The sequence below is a fragment of the Protopterus annectens genome, chromosome 5.part0, assembly GCF_019279795.1.
Source record: "Protopterus annectens isolate FY-2018-M chromosome 5.part0, PAN1.0, whole genome shotgun sequence".
NCBI lineage: Eukaryota > Metazoa > Chordata > Ceratodontiformes > Protopteridae > Protopterus > Protopterus annectens.
In genome coordinates, this window is record NC_056735.1 from 1,015,553,991 (window position 1) to 1,015,567,239 (window position 13,249).

Here is a 13,249-nt window from a genome sequence, read left to right on the forward strand (position 1 = left end):
AAAAGGGCCAAAAAAAAAAAATTACCCTTTTTAAAAAAAATTTTTAAATTAAAAAAGAGGTTTAAAAAAAAATAAAAAAAAAAAAATAAAAAAGGCCAAAATTAAAAAAGATTTGGAAAAAAAATCCCAAAAAAAACCCCTTTTTATGGAAAAAAAAAAATTAAAAAAAAAATTGGGGAAAATATCCCCCCAATTATCAAAAAAAAACCAAAAAGTTTTAAAAAGGTTTTTGAAAAAAAACAGTGTTCCTCATATATAGGCCAATATCATTACTCAATATTAGACGCTACAAGATAAAGTTTATGGCTATATGTCCTATGAATAGGATCAAAACACTTTCTTTCCTTTCTTAATTCACAAAAGATCAAACAGGTTTTATTAAAAGGAAGAAATAAACTTCAGATAATATTACAAAGAATACTAACATTCAATAGATTATAGCAAACATAAAGTCCTGTAAATTTAATGTAATCTCATTAGATATTAATAAAGCTTTTGATTCAAGTTAACTGGAACTTTCTTTCACTAGTTTTAAAAAGAATATAACTTTCCTTCTAATTTTAATAATCTTATCCAAATACTATATGAAAAATCTACACGCATATGTTAAACTGGGATCCCATATAGATCCAGGCCCTATAACAATAAAAAGGGAACTAAACAAGGTTGCCCTTATCACCATTGTTATTTGCATTACTCATAGAACCCTTTGCAAATCAAATCAGATCAAACAATAACATAAAGGGTGCATTTGTATTAATAAAATGTTAAAACCTTAAAATCCAACTCTTTAACTGAAGGATGACATACTATTAACTCTCTCCAGATGCAAATGAGTCTTTGAATGCTCTATTTAACTCCATAGAATAAATTCCCAAAATATTTTCAGGCTTAAAAATTTAATAGAAAACAAAACTAAAATTATGCCCACTAATTGTACAAAAAAAAATAATATAAACAAAAAGATTTTCCAAATATATAGTAACAGAAAGTAAATTATTATATCTGGGGAATAAATCTACCTCAATGAATAGCTAGATTCTCTGTAATGATTTAACTATAATAAAATACTAGACAAAATAGAACAAACAATTGATTACTGGAATAAATATATCTTTTCAACAGTAGACAGATTATGGGCCGGATTCACGAAGGCTTGCACGGAGACTAAGAGTAGTGTAAGACTCCATGTATAAATGATCCAGGAACAGCCCAAAAGTCCGCGGATGCTAAAACTAGTCTATACAGACGCTCTTACACGGAGTGGCGTGGCCTAAGCTAATCAGCCCACCTTGCATCAGGAATAGCATGCAAATGGGGAGCTGATCAGCGATCCAGGAAGCCCAGAACAGCCCGATGTAAGAGCAAGTATATAGCCTGTGAGAAATGTACTCCAGCTTGACAACTGAATGCGTTTCTGCAAACACCGTGCCGCTAATGGAGCCATGTCAGCTCCAAATAAAGGATTGCATATGTCATAGGCATAGGCATGCCAATATTGGCCAAATATGTGGCCATTGGCAATGCAAAACCCCATGCAAAAATAAATAAAATTCATTTTTTGGCGGCAATTGCCGCATGTGTAAACCCAAAAGCGCCAGCCCCACGCGAAATGGGCTGCTACTTTGCATAAAACATACTGTAAACGAAAGGTTTTAAACCTACAAAATGTGCTGGGTGTTATGGAATTATATGGAAAATGTCAATGGAGGACCAGCATGGGAGAAAACCAACATGGCCACACCGTGCTAGTGGTTGCCAAGGGAAAGCCACAAGTGTAAGTAGATGTAACTAAGCATTAGTAGGCAATCTGATTTAAAATGAGGTAAGGATACTGAATACCACTGTCACATAGCAAATGAGCACAGTCTACAGAGTAGTGTATGGAGTTACAGAAGGGGAGGAACAGAGTAGGAGATAGGGTGTACCACAGGGGGGAAGGGGTAGAAAGGGTAGAACTAGAACTCATTGGGAGGCAGAGTTACATGACAGATGTCAGAGAGAGACATCAAGGGGAGGAGGAGGTGTGCCCCAAGTAAACATGAGAAAGCCAAAGAAATGGAAGGTGTACACTGTTGCCTACACCAAGAGATTTCTTGCTGGATTCTGTGGCGCGCGACGTATGCGCCGCGTGTGAAGCGCGCGTGTGATGTATCACGGTCGTAATGCGTGCGCCGCTGTAAAACTGATGTCTTGGCCAGTGTGTAAAGACTGCTGCAATAACAGTGCTGCGCGTGTAAGTCAGATCTGCTAAACATGTGGGGGAGGCCGTTGGGGCTGTTTAACACTGTTCTTGGCAGGCGTGCCACGGCGTTTAAAACTGAATAAGCCAGATTCTTGAACTGTGTGAAAAGCAAGTATGGCAAGTTTAGCATAAGCCACTGTGAGCCTGTTTCTGCTGGTTCACTGCACACGCCCCACCCTGAGAAACAGCAAAGAAAAGGAAGCAAACAGATGTACTAGGAAGATTAGCAGGGAATACTGCTGGAAGCTGTAGGTGAAAACAATTAGATGCAGGCAAGTACACAGGTTATAGAATGCTAGGCCAGCCTCCAGCAAGTACCTTAAAACTTCTGCAAACAGCAGGCCAGTGAATGTTTCTCTCAGAGACACTGCTCAGAAGACAGGGAGTTCAGTTATCAGAAGTGAAAACTGGAAAAAGCTGAACTCAGAGCAGAGAAAATGTTAGGGGCTGCCATAGCTGTCATGTATAATGAGACATAGGCTTAACTTGCTGAGGGTGGTGACAATGCAGATGCTTGCCAGACAACCACGCGCAGTGAGGAGACGAGGAAGATGTGTACAGAGCCCAGGGTCACCTACCATGGGTTACATGAGCTGGAGATAGTAGAGCGGCTATAGGTGGACAGAGTACCTCCTGCAGCAAATGAGTGGAGCTGTGCAGGCCACGCCCTCACACACAGAACCAACAGAGGAGGGGAACCCATCCCAGTGGAAACCAAGGTATGTGTTGGCCTAAGAATACTAGCAACAGGTAACCTTCCAGAGAGACCAACTTCGGCGATATGATGCAAAGGATATCACAGGCATCAGCTTCAGGGGTACTGCACCAGTTCCTGGATTGACGCTATGTCTGCACATTTGTCCAGATCATGTATACTTCCCCAATGCCACGTGGAGGTATTGGCCAGCAACATCGTCTCTTCCAGCGAAATGGCTTGAATACTCCTGAGTGCCTGGGTTGCCATAGACTGCACACGCACATACCGGCATCAAAAGCACCAGCAGGAGAGTGGGGTAGGGCCTAAAGCCGCAGAGGCTTCCCTCCATCAACGCCAGGTCGTGTGATGCCCAGGGCATAATACAATAACAGATGTGCAAAGCCGGCCGTCCTGGGAGCTACCAGGGCTTCCCGAGGTTATTCTGGCATCTGGATAAACGATTGGCTGTACCCAGACATTTGCCACAATGAGGACATCCCCACACGGATACCTAGTGGGGATGCTGGATATGCACTGAGCCGGCTGATGACACCCATCGAAATGCACACACACCTGAACAGGAACGCCATAAACAATGCGAGGTCGCCACGTGCACAAACAGGAATGTAATAGAGCTGCGCAGGTGTTTGGGCTGCCTGTTACGGTTCCGGTGTCTCGACACATCTGGTGGAAGCCTTGCAGTGCACAACACAACTACATGTACCCAAATTGTCATGGTGGTATGCTATGCAGCATACGGCGATCATGCTGTAAAACAGCTGCAGCAGGATCCCCATAGGGCTGGGCCAAACAGCCCCCCACCTTCGACGCCATACGCAGGCGCCATAAGCGGAACGATACAGTCGTGACCCGAGGAGCCTGCCCCAGTGATGGAGGCAGAAGGAGGCGCAGTGCCCAGTATGCCCTGGCTCTGGCAAAGAGGGTAACGATAGCACACACATATTGGCTCAGTAGGGAACCTTTGGGAATGATACCCCCTCTCCCACTCGCACCTATAGTAACACAGGGATGCCTAATGTGACACAACCTGTTCACAAACATGTACAGGTAAGTGTAATATGTGCATCCGACAGAGGGCAGCCCTGCAGCACCACCTGAACATGTATTAATGCTGTGTCAGTGCTTAATGTAACAATCAAGTACCATATGCACTCTGAGGACCTCCGGGCCTAACATCCTACCGCTACAAGCAGCATGCCACAACAGGACAACGAGATGATGAAGTGCAACAATTACCAGAGTAAGTGCAGGTAGGCAAAGGGACTAACTGTGTGCCAGTCTGGGATGACATGCTGAGCATGACATGCACCACCTGCCAGGGATCCGGCATGCGTCTATCAGTGCAGGCTGTATGGATACTGGCAAAGGCTGTTGTCATTGCACAGTGGAGCCCCGAAAATGGTCAGGCAAGTGCAAAACACAAACCTATCTCCTAGGTACGCAATGAAGGGATAAGAACCGAATCAGCGACGGATAAGGTCAGTTAACAGCAAGATGCATGCAGACTAAGCCCACCCAGCATGGAGAGAATGTTGATAACTGCGCCGGTAACAGAATACCGAGGCAAGGCTCGGCCAACAGCAATCTCTAACAATTACCAGGTCACACCTCAGACTGTGCTGTACATCCTCAACACTTGAAGGACAAGCTACAAAGGAGGGTGACCATCAACAATGACAAGATGCAACAACAACTCCCCATGTTGGTACCCACCAGGAAAAAGCAGCATGGACTCAGCCAAGTAATATTACGCGCTCGGTAAACGTCCACCAGTGGTATAAATTTTCGCCGGGCCACAGAGTACCTGGCCCAACACCAGGCTAAAACGTACGCCTGGCTGCTGGTCGAATATATGAATAGTTTCAAGTCCCTGAAACTGTTACATTATAATTGCTGATCGCGTACACCCAGACACATAGACTGGGAGAAGTATACCAGCTGCAACAGTGCAATGTGCCAAGGGCATTCAAAACCGGTACAAACCAAAAGGCTGTTACATGAACAACGCATGGTAGCACAATTCGCCGCTTATGCTCGATGTGATAATCAGCAACATGGAGTGGATGTTAAGATGAGAAGTGTATTGCACATTGGTAAACACCTGAATCGCTGGAGTAATCACACTGGATATACAAACCCTGACCAGGGTCCCTATCCGTGAAACACAGTGGAAAACATGGTGCTAAGCATTATGCGACACCTCCAAAATGATGTAGTTTTTATGAGAGTTCACGCGCCAAGAAAAACAAATACCAGAACCCCAGTGAGACAGCTACCACGAACACCGCCATGAACGCTTGGATTATGCAGGTCCCAAATTAAAACAAGACAGTGCTTTAAATCTGGCATGGTGGACTCCAGCCATAACTAAAACATGCAAGAGAAAGAGGAAGCTACTACATGATATATAAGCATGAACAATGAACGTGAATTTACTGATCAGTGAGTATGGCAATATACATCCCACCACATGCAGCAATCCAGTAAGGCCAGGCTCAACAAGTGGAATCTGTGAACCCCAGCCAATGTTACACCCCAGCCCCAAGTACACAGACACGGCAAACTACACCAACTCCACGCAAGAAGAATACAAATATATGTGAGATGCAACCATCCATCCAAACTGGAGGTAGAGCTCCCCCCAACTCAGCGCACCCACAACAACAAGTCAGTAGCAGAAGGTAACCACACACAACTGCCGATACCCACATAGACCTACCACAACTGCAAACCAAACACAAGCCCATACGAAGACATTCTCAGAGGCAGAAATCACAATAATAATACAGCACACCAACAAGAGGCCAATAAAGCAGACACCCAATGAAACATCCACCAAACATTTGCAGCATTACGCACAACATAGCACACAAAGCTGCTGTTCTGCGCCAAACAGTCACAGGTACAGAAGGCAAGTTCAACAAAGTTCGATACAGTTGTAACCAGGTAGACTCTATAGTCAGACACACTGCTGTCCCGCGACAAGCAGACTGAACAAAGGAAAGGGTGCCAGTGCCAAAGCTGCCTGTAGGCCGCCTTTGCCAACATGCCACATAACACAAATATGAAGGTCACTTCAAAGCTGCAAAACAGAAATATGCATGATGCAGTTATAGTCCATGCTGGTGTGAATGACCTGGCGAACTGCCCTAGCCTACATGTAAAGACACATTTATGGGCTATCTGATTATGTAGTCCAGGGCTGGTATGACACTACACCGCTTGTAGCAACTCCCCGCTCTCGTTACCAAGAATAATGCCACAGTAGAAACATGGAATGATCAGTCATAAGCAAGAAGCACATCTACTGGTGTCAGTCTAAGGATCCAATGTCTGTCAGGGTTGGGATGTCATGCTTTGACAATCCATGCAGCTGCCACCAGACATGGCAATGCACCCGGTCAGAACTGGCGCCTCGAATAGTGGATAAGGCCTTGGTTACCCTTACACAGCCTTTGTAGGCAAGCCTGGCAGACCAATGACCCGCCACCGTAGAAAACATAAACGCGAGCCGGTCGAAGAGTAAGGCGAAATGATGATCCGCGCCGATGCCGTACACCCCAATATGCATGCTCCCTACAGCCATCGCCAGAATACAGAACATCGATGTCTGTGCAGTGACAGAAACCTGCTGCAAGGCTCCTGACAGCACACACCAGCACTACCAGGTTATACCATGTACCCATGCGTCATGGTCGCCAAAACCTGGAACACTACATCAAAAGTTGAGGTGAGTAACCATAGGCAGCAGACACCCAGATGTCCAGGTGGCTGAATCAACAATGTACAAGGCAGTGGAGTTCACTCCACGCAAACTAACTGTAAGTATCAAGCGCAGTCTGCGTAGTATGCTACAGACCGCACTCTCACATAACAATAACAATTTCCCCAACCGTCTGGAACACACTGGACAGTATGAATGTCCCACAAATACCAGACAAGCGTACCTAAATACCATCGCCAAAGGTGGTAAAACCATAATGTATAAGCAGCGAATCCGAAAATCAGGACCAAGGACACAAGTGAACAGTAACCCTTGTCAGGTGATAACCTACTACTGCCAATGTGGCTGTGGAAGACTGTCTACATGTGACACTGTATTAGGAAAGGAGTCATCAATAAGGCAACAGAGGCCACTGTGCCCCTATAACGCTATCCCGTTAGATCAATCTGATAATCCAGTACAATGACTCATGTGGGATCTACCTTACCTTGACACCTGCAGTTAGGAAGACTGCAAAGCTACCTTACCAAGAGGGAGAGAAAGTGTCATACATATATGTCATATGCTGCTAGGCTGTAGACACCCTGGTGAAGCTGACTACAGTTGCAGATCGTCTAATACAGAGGCATTGCATGCCTGTTGTAGGAGGCCATGCCTAACACAGGTGAGTGCGATGGAATCTGCTCCACCCAGATGCCACACATTATCCATTGAAGCTGAGAGCTTAGAGATGTCAACCCCAACACATAATGAAATAGCCGGATGTGCTGGTGGGACAGATACATAATCCAGAGGTTCCCTCACGTCCCTGACCAGACTCCACCCCATGTTAGGCAGGAGCCCCCTCACTGACATTGTTCAACAGGAATCTTGTCAAGCGGATGGATGATTAGAAAGTTACAGTGGGGGTCAGCTCACTGTGTGATGTCCAGACAGGCACAGCTAAGCAAACAATACATGGCCATAATATCCAGATAGCAAGGGGTCTCAAAAGCCACACACACTCTCTAGCTAAACCTAACAAATGCCCAGGTGGTGATAGCCCTAGTATGAACCTATGAGCCTATGTAGATACAAATTGCACAGCACATGAAGGATAATCCGGACGCTTACACAACTCATGGTGGGACCCATCTTGTGAATTCCACAGATATGGTTAGACCAAATCACACAAACACCACAAACACACACACATATTGGCCAACATACATCCTGACAGGCGCAGTGCAAACCCACACACCCCATGTATATGCAGAATATGTATCCAGCAGACGGCTCGCCCCCTGACATAGGAGATGCTGAGGTAACAGACAACATCTCCGGCAAAGCAAAACACACAGCAGCAATGGTATGAGATGGTGACCTGGACGCGATGCGCAACATGGAGTCTAAGATGAACGGAACAGCCACACCACACTACTGCTCAACGCCAGTCGCTATCACAAGAATATGCACCCAAAGATATGTGTACAGCAACAGCGGTCCTTCTCAACAAAGGTGTTGCCTGAGTGGATACCGAGAACAGTACTACCCCAGAATCCTGAGAAGGCCAGATTGCTCAGCTATGGAGCGCTGAGCAGCATGTACGCACAGAAATATGGATGTCGGGGGACCTCTACTGACACCGACCCAACACAGATGTGGCCCTCTCAAGTGCAGGTCTGATCCTGCCCCTAACCATGTCGGACCCAATTGAAACAGTCATTCAGGTCATTGATGAGGGCAACAGTGATCCACACAGTGGATCTGACCTTGCAAAGGCGCTCTGCCAATACGGTTCCCTACATGTTCCAGTATAGATAGGCTCACGCAGTGTAAATATAAACCCATCACGTCAATAGAGGGCTTTGCAAACCAGACCAAGGACAGAACAGACATGGTCAGACCTGCTTCCAGCCATGTTGCAGACATTACAAAACCAGATATAACTGGCATCCCATGGCCAAGGCTTGGACCTGGTATCCTCGTCTGGTATATATGTCCGATAGGTACAGGCAAACATGGAAGGACTGTGTCCTAACATGTTCGCAAGAGAAGGACTGTCTACAAACTACTCGCCACATATGATCCACCAGCTGGAGACATGCATCCTACAAAAGGGCCACATACAAACAGACAACTGGTGCCATAGCTATGCTCAGCAAGCTGATGCAGAAATGTGTATAGTCAACCCTTCGTGGATATACAGTAAGTGTCCTTCAATTGACCACTAGTACAAGTTGTTAACCGCATTATGTAGTTAATGTAAATGAGAGACCTGGGGACACAGGGTGATAGATATCCTGCACTGGACAAACATGTGCTGTAGTGTTTACAGAAACATACCATATACCCACACTCCAATCATGAAGGATGTCAGATCTACACAAAATTGAAGGTCATTGTGGCTCTGCAGTCCTCCTGCATCCAGTGCGGGGTCAATCGACGGCGGTCGAGCCCCTGGGATGTAAAACCCTCAGCAGACACCTCCATCAACTGTAAAAGTCCCAACAGTACCATCAGGAGTATCAATCAGCCTACACACATGCCATATTTCTGCATGTGTTGCTAGCATCAATAAAAATGCTGCACATAGTACAATCTGAAATGGCACTGAGCTATGCACACGACAGACCTGAACCCCAGCACTGACTTACATGGGACGGTATGGTACTTTGTAACGCCGATCCATACCATTGCAGAAGCCACCCCCACCCATGAGATAAAGTGAACCCTCAGCAGAGGGTTTACTGCCATGAAATGTCACCTATCAATCTTCCTCATAGGAATCCTGATGGGTGGACGGAGAGATGGTAGGTTCTCATCAGGATATCACTGTCATGTCACAGGTAGACAGAGGCACAGTATACCAACGATTGAGCATTGGTCATGGCAAAACTGCACTTACAATGTGTGGAAGGACAAACACACTTCCTCCAACCCAGCATTAGCCATGGACTAGGGCACAACGCTTAGTGTATGCAATTGTACACCTATGTTGTGGATACACTAACAATGTTAAGCGCAAGTCTGGTGTAAGTAGTGCATAATCAGAACAGAATGCAACATGGTCAGATGCGGGCAATAACTGGTCTCCACCAGGCTGTAGTGCCCAAGATCATCAGAATGTAAAGCAGTGATAGCAGTAAAGCCCAGGTTACTGTCCACCATAGTCAAAGTACTGCCAGTACACTCATACAGTACCACAGTGTTATGTCAGTGAAAGGATGTTGACGACTGCATACACAAAGTATCCCATGCAAACACTGCAGCAACAGTATAATCCTGTTGCGGGTTACACACAAAGCAGTTGTACAGTAACTATTAATAACATGACACACAAACCACAACCATGAACGGGTGATATTTCGTGAAGTTCGGTCACATCCACAAATGTGGTGGGCTGCAGTCCAACATATGGAATAATCACACTGGGCATGCTCACACTTTGACAACATGCCATGGGAAGGCTGAACTGGGCATGCCTCACACACTTAGTCCACATCTTGTTTTAGCAGTGGGACACACGTGATTCAGGGTATTATGTGTTATGCCAGGGTCCAACCCATTACAGCGCAAGTCCGTCAGTGCAATAACAGTAAAGCCGACTACAGAGACATACGCGGATTATAGTGGATCCCTCCCATATGCAAACAGTTTCACAGATGCAGAGGTTGTCCATACCAACAGGAATGCTATGGCAATAATAAAGATATGCAAAGAGCTCTATTAGCAACAAATAATGTGCATTTGACAATTAAACATAATGGTGTAGAGGTCAACAATAGGCTGTTTGCCCTAGGGAATGACACAGCTTAGCCATAGTGTGCTTGGTGTCCGCTTCCACAGGATGCACATTCCCTTTCCAAACACAGATGATGTCAGCACCTAGAAGTAATTACAGCAGGAGAAATGAAACTCCCAGTAATCCGGCGAATAGCCGCCATTCGCCACGCGTCCCGCCTCTGTGTCATGACATAGTTAGATAGGGTTCAAATCCTGCAAGTGCTCAGTGTGTGTGTGCGCATGAACGGCCTCGTCAGTGTGTGAGGTTGGCGGTGAAGGGAAATGTCCCTTTGGCAAACAGGAAACAACACTCAGGGATGCACATACCCTTACTAAACACTGCTGATGTCAGCATCTGGCGCGCATAAGTAGAGCATGAGAAAGGCGAAAACTCCCAGTATGCGCGAATAGCGCCTCTGCTAATGCGCCCGCCTCGGCGTCATAACATAAATTCAGGTAGGGTTTGATTCCTGTGAATGGGTGGGCAAGTGTGTTTGTGTCAGGGGGTTAGTGTGTGAGGAAAGTCCTTTGAAACTGGGTGAACAGACTACAGGATGCCCCTCCTTTGGTTACACACTGCTGATGTCAGCACCCTATATAAAGAGTAGAGCATGAGAAAGGAAAACTCCCAGTAATGCGAATAGCTGGCCTCTGGTAACGCCCGTCGCGCGTCATAACATAACTGGTGAGGGTTTGATTCCCTGTAGATGACAGGACTAGGTAGGGTTTACCCTGTGAATGGCAAGTTTATGTCAGGGGTTTGATTCTGTGAACGGCAAGTTTATGCTCAGTGTGTGTGGGAAAAGTCCTTTGGAAACTGGGTGAACAGACTACAGGATGCCTCCCCTTGCTACACTGCTGATGTCAGCACCCTATAAGCAGAGCAAGAAAGATGAGAAAGAAAAACTCCCAGTAATGCGAATGGCGCTCTAATGTCGTCCGTCTCCATTACCATAACATAACTAGGTAGGGGTTTGATTCCTGTGAATGGCAAGTGTGTGTCTGTAATAGGTTAGTGTGTGAGGAAAAGTCCCTTTTGGAAACTGGGTGAACAGACTATTAGATGCCCTCCCTTTGCTATTACACACTGCTGATGTCAGCACCCACTATAAGTAGAGCATGAGAAAGGAAAACTCCCAGTAATGCTTAATAGCTCTGCTAATGCGTCCGCCTCAGGGCGTCATGCTGCCCACATAACTAGGTAGGGGTTTGATTCTGTGAATGGCAAGTGTGTGTGTTTGTGTCAGGGGTTAATGTGTGAGGGAAAAGTCCCTTTGGAAACTGGGTGAACAGACTAGGATGCCCCTCCCTTTGCTACACACACTGCTGATGTCAGCACCCTATAAGTAGAGCATGAGAAAAGAAAACTCCCAGTACGCGTAATAGCACTCTGCTACACGCGTCCGCCTCAAGTACCATAACATAACTAGGTAGGGTTTGATTCCTGTGAATGGCAAGTGTGTGTGTTTGTGTTAGGGGGTTAGTGTGTGAGGGAGAAGTCCCTTTGGAAACTGGGTGAACAGACTACAGGATGCCCCTCCCTTTGCTACACACTGCTGATGTCAGCACCTATAAGTAGAGCATGAGAAAGGAAAACTCCCAGTAATGCTGAATAGCGGCTCTGCTACGCGTCCGCCCTGCGTCAAGTGTCATAACATAACTAGGTAGGGTTTGATTCCTGTGAATGGCAAGTGTGTGTGTTTGTGTCAGGGGGTTAGTGCAGGAAAAGTCCCTTTTGGAAACTGGGTGAACAGACTACAGGATGCCCTCCTTTGCTGCACACACTGCTGATGTCAGCACCCTATGGGAGAGCATGAAAGGAAAACTCCCAGTAAGGTGCGAATAGAAGGCCTAATGCGTCTGTCTCAAGTACCATAACATAACTAGGTAGGGGTTTGATTCCTGTGAATGGCAAGTGTGTGTGTTAGTCAGGGGTTAGTGTGTGAGGGAAAAGTCCCTTTTTGGAAACTGGGTGAACAGACTACAGGATGCCCTCCCCTTTGCTACACACACTGCTGATGTCAGCACCCTATAAGTAGAGCATGAGAAAGAGAAAACTCCCAGTAATGTGAATAGCGCCTCTGCCACGCGTCCGTCTCCAAGTGTCATAAACATAACTAGGTAGGGTTTGATTCCTGTGAATGGCAAGTGTGTGTGTTTGTGTCAGGGGTTAGTCCCAGTAAGGTGAATAGCCTTGCCACGCGCCTGTCTCAAGTGCACCATAACATAACTAGTGTGAGGGAAAAGTCCCTTGGAAACTGGGTGAACAGAGGATGCCCCTCCCCTTTGCTACACACGTGTCAGGGGTTAGTGTGTGAGGAAAGTCCCTTTGGAAACTGGGTGAACAGACTACAGGATGCCTCCCTTTTCTACACACTGCTGATGTCAGCACCCTATAAGTAGAGGCATGAGAAAGGAAAACTCCCAGTAATGCTAATAGCCACGCTCTGCTAATCGTCCGGTCTCAAGTGTCATAACATAACTAGGTAGGGGTTTGATTCCTGTGAATGGCAAGTGTGTGTGGTTTGTGTAAGGGGTTAGTGTGCAGGGACGTGTCCCTTTGGCTTAATAGGATAGGACACTACAGGATGCCCATACCCTTTTCTAAATACTGATGATCTCAGCACTCCATAAGTATAGCAGGGAAAGAGAAAACTCCCAGTAATGCAAATAGCGTGCTCAGCTAATGCGCCTGTCTCACGTGTCATAACAGTCAGATAGGGGTTTGAATCCTGCAATTGGCAAGTGTGTGTTTCTGGATGAGAAGGATAGTGTGTGGGGACAATGTCCCTTTTGG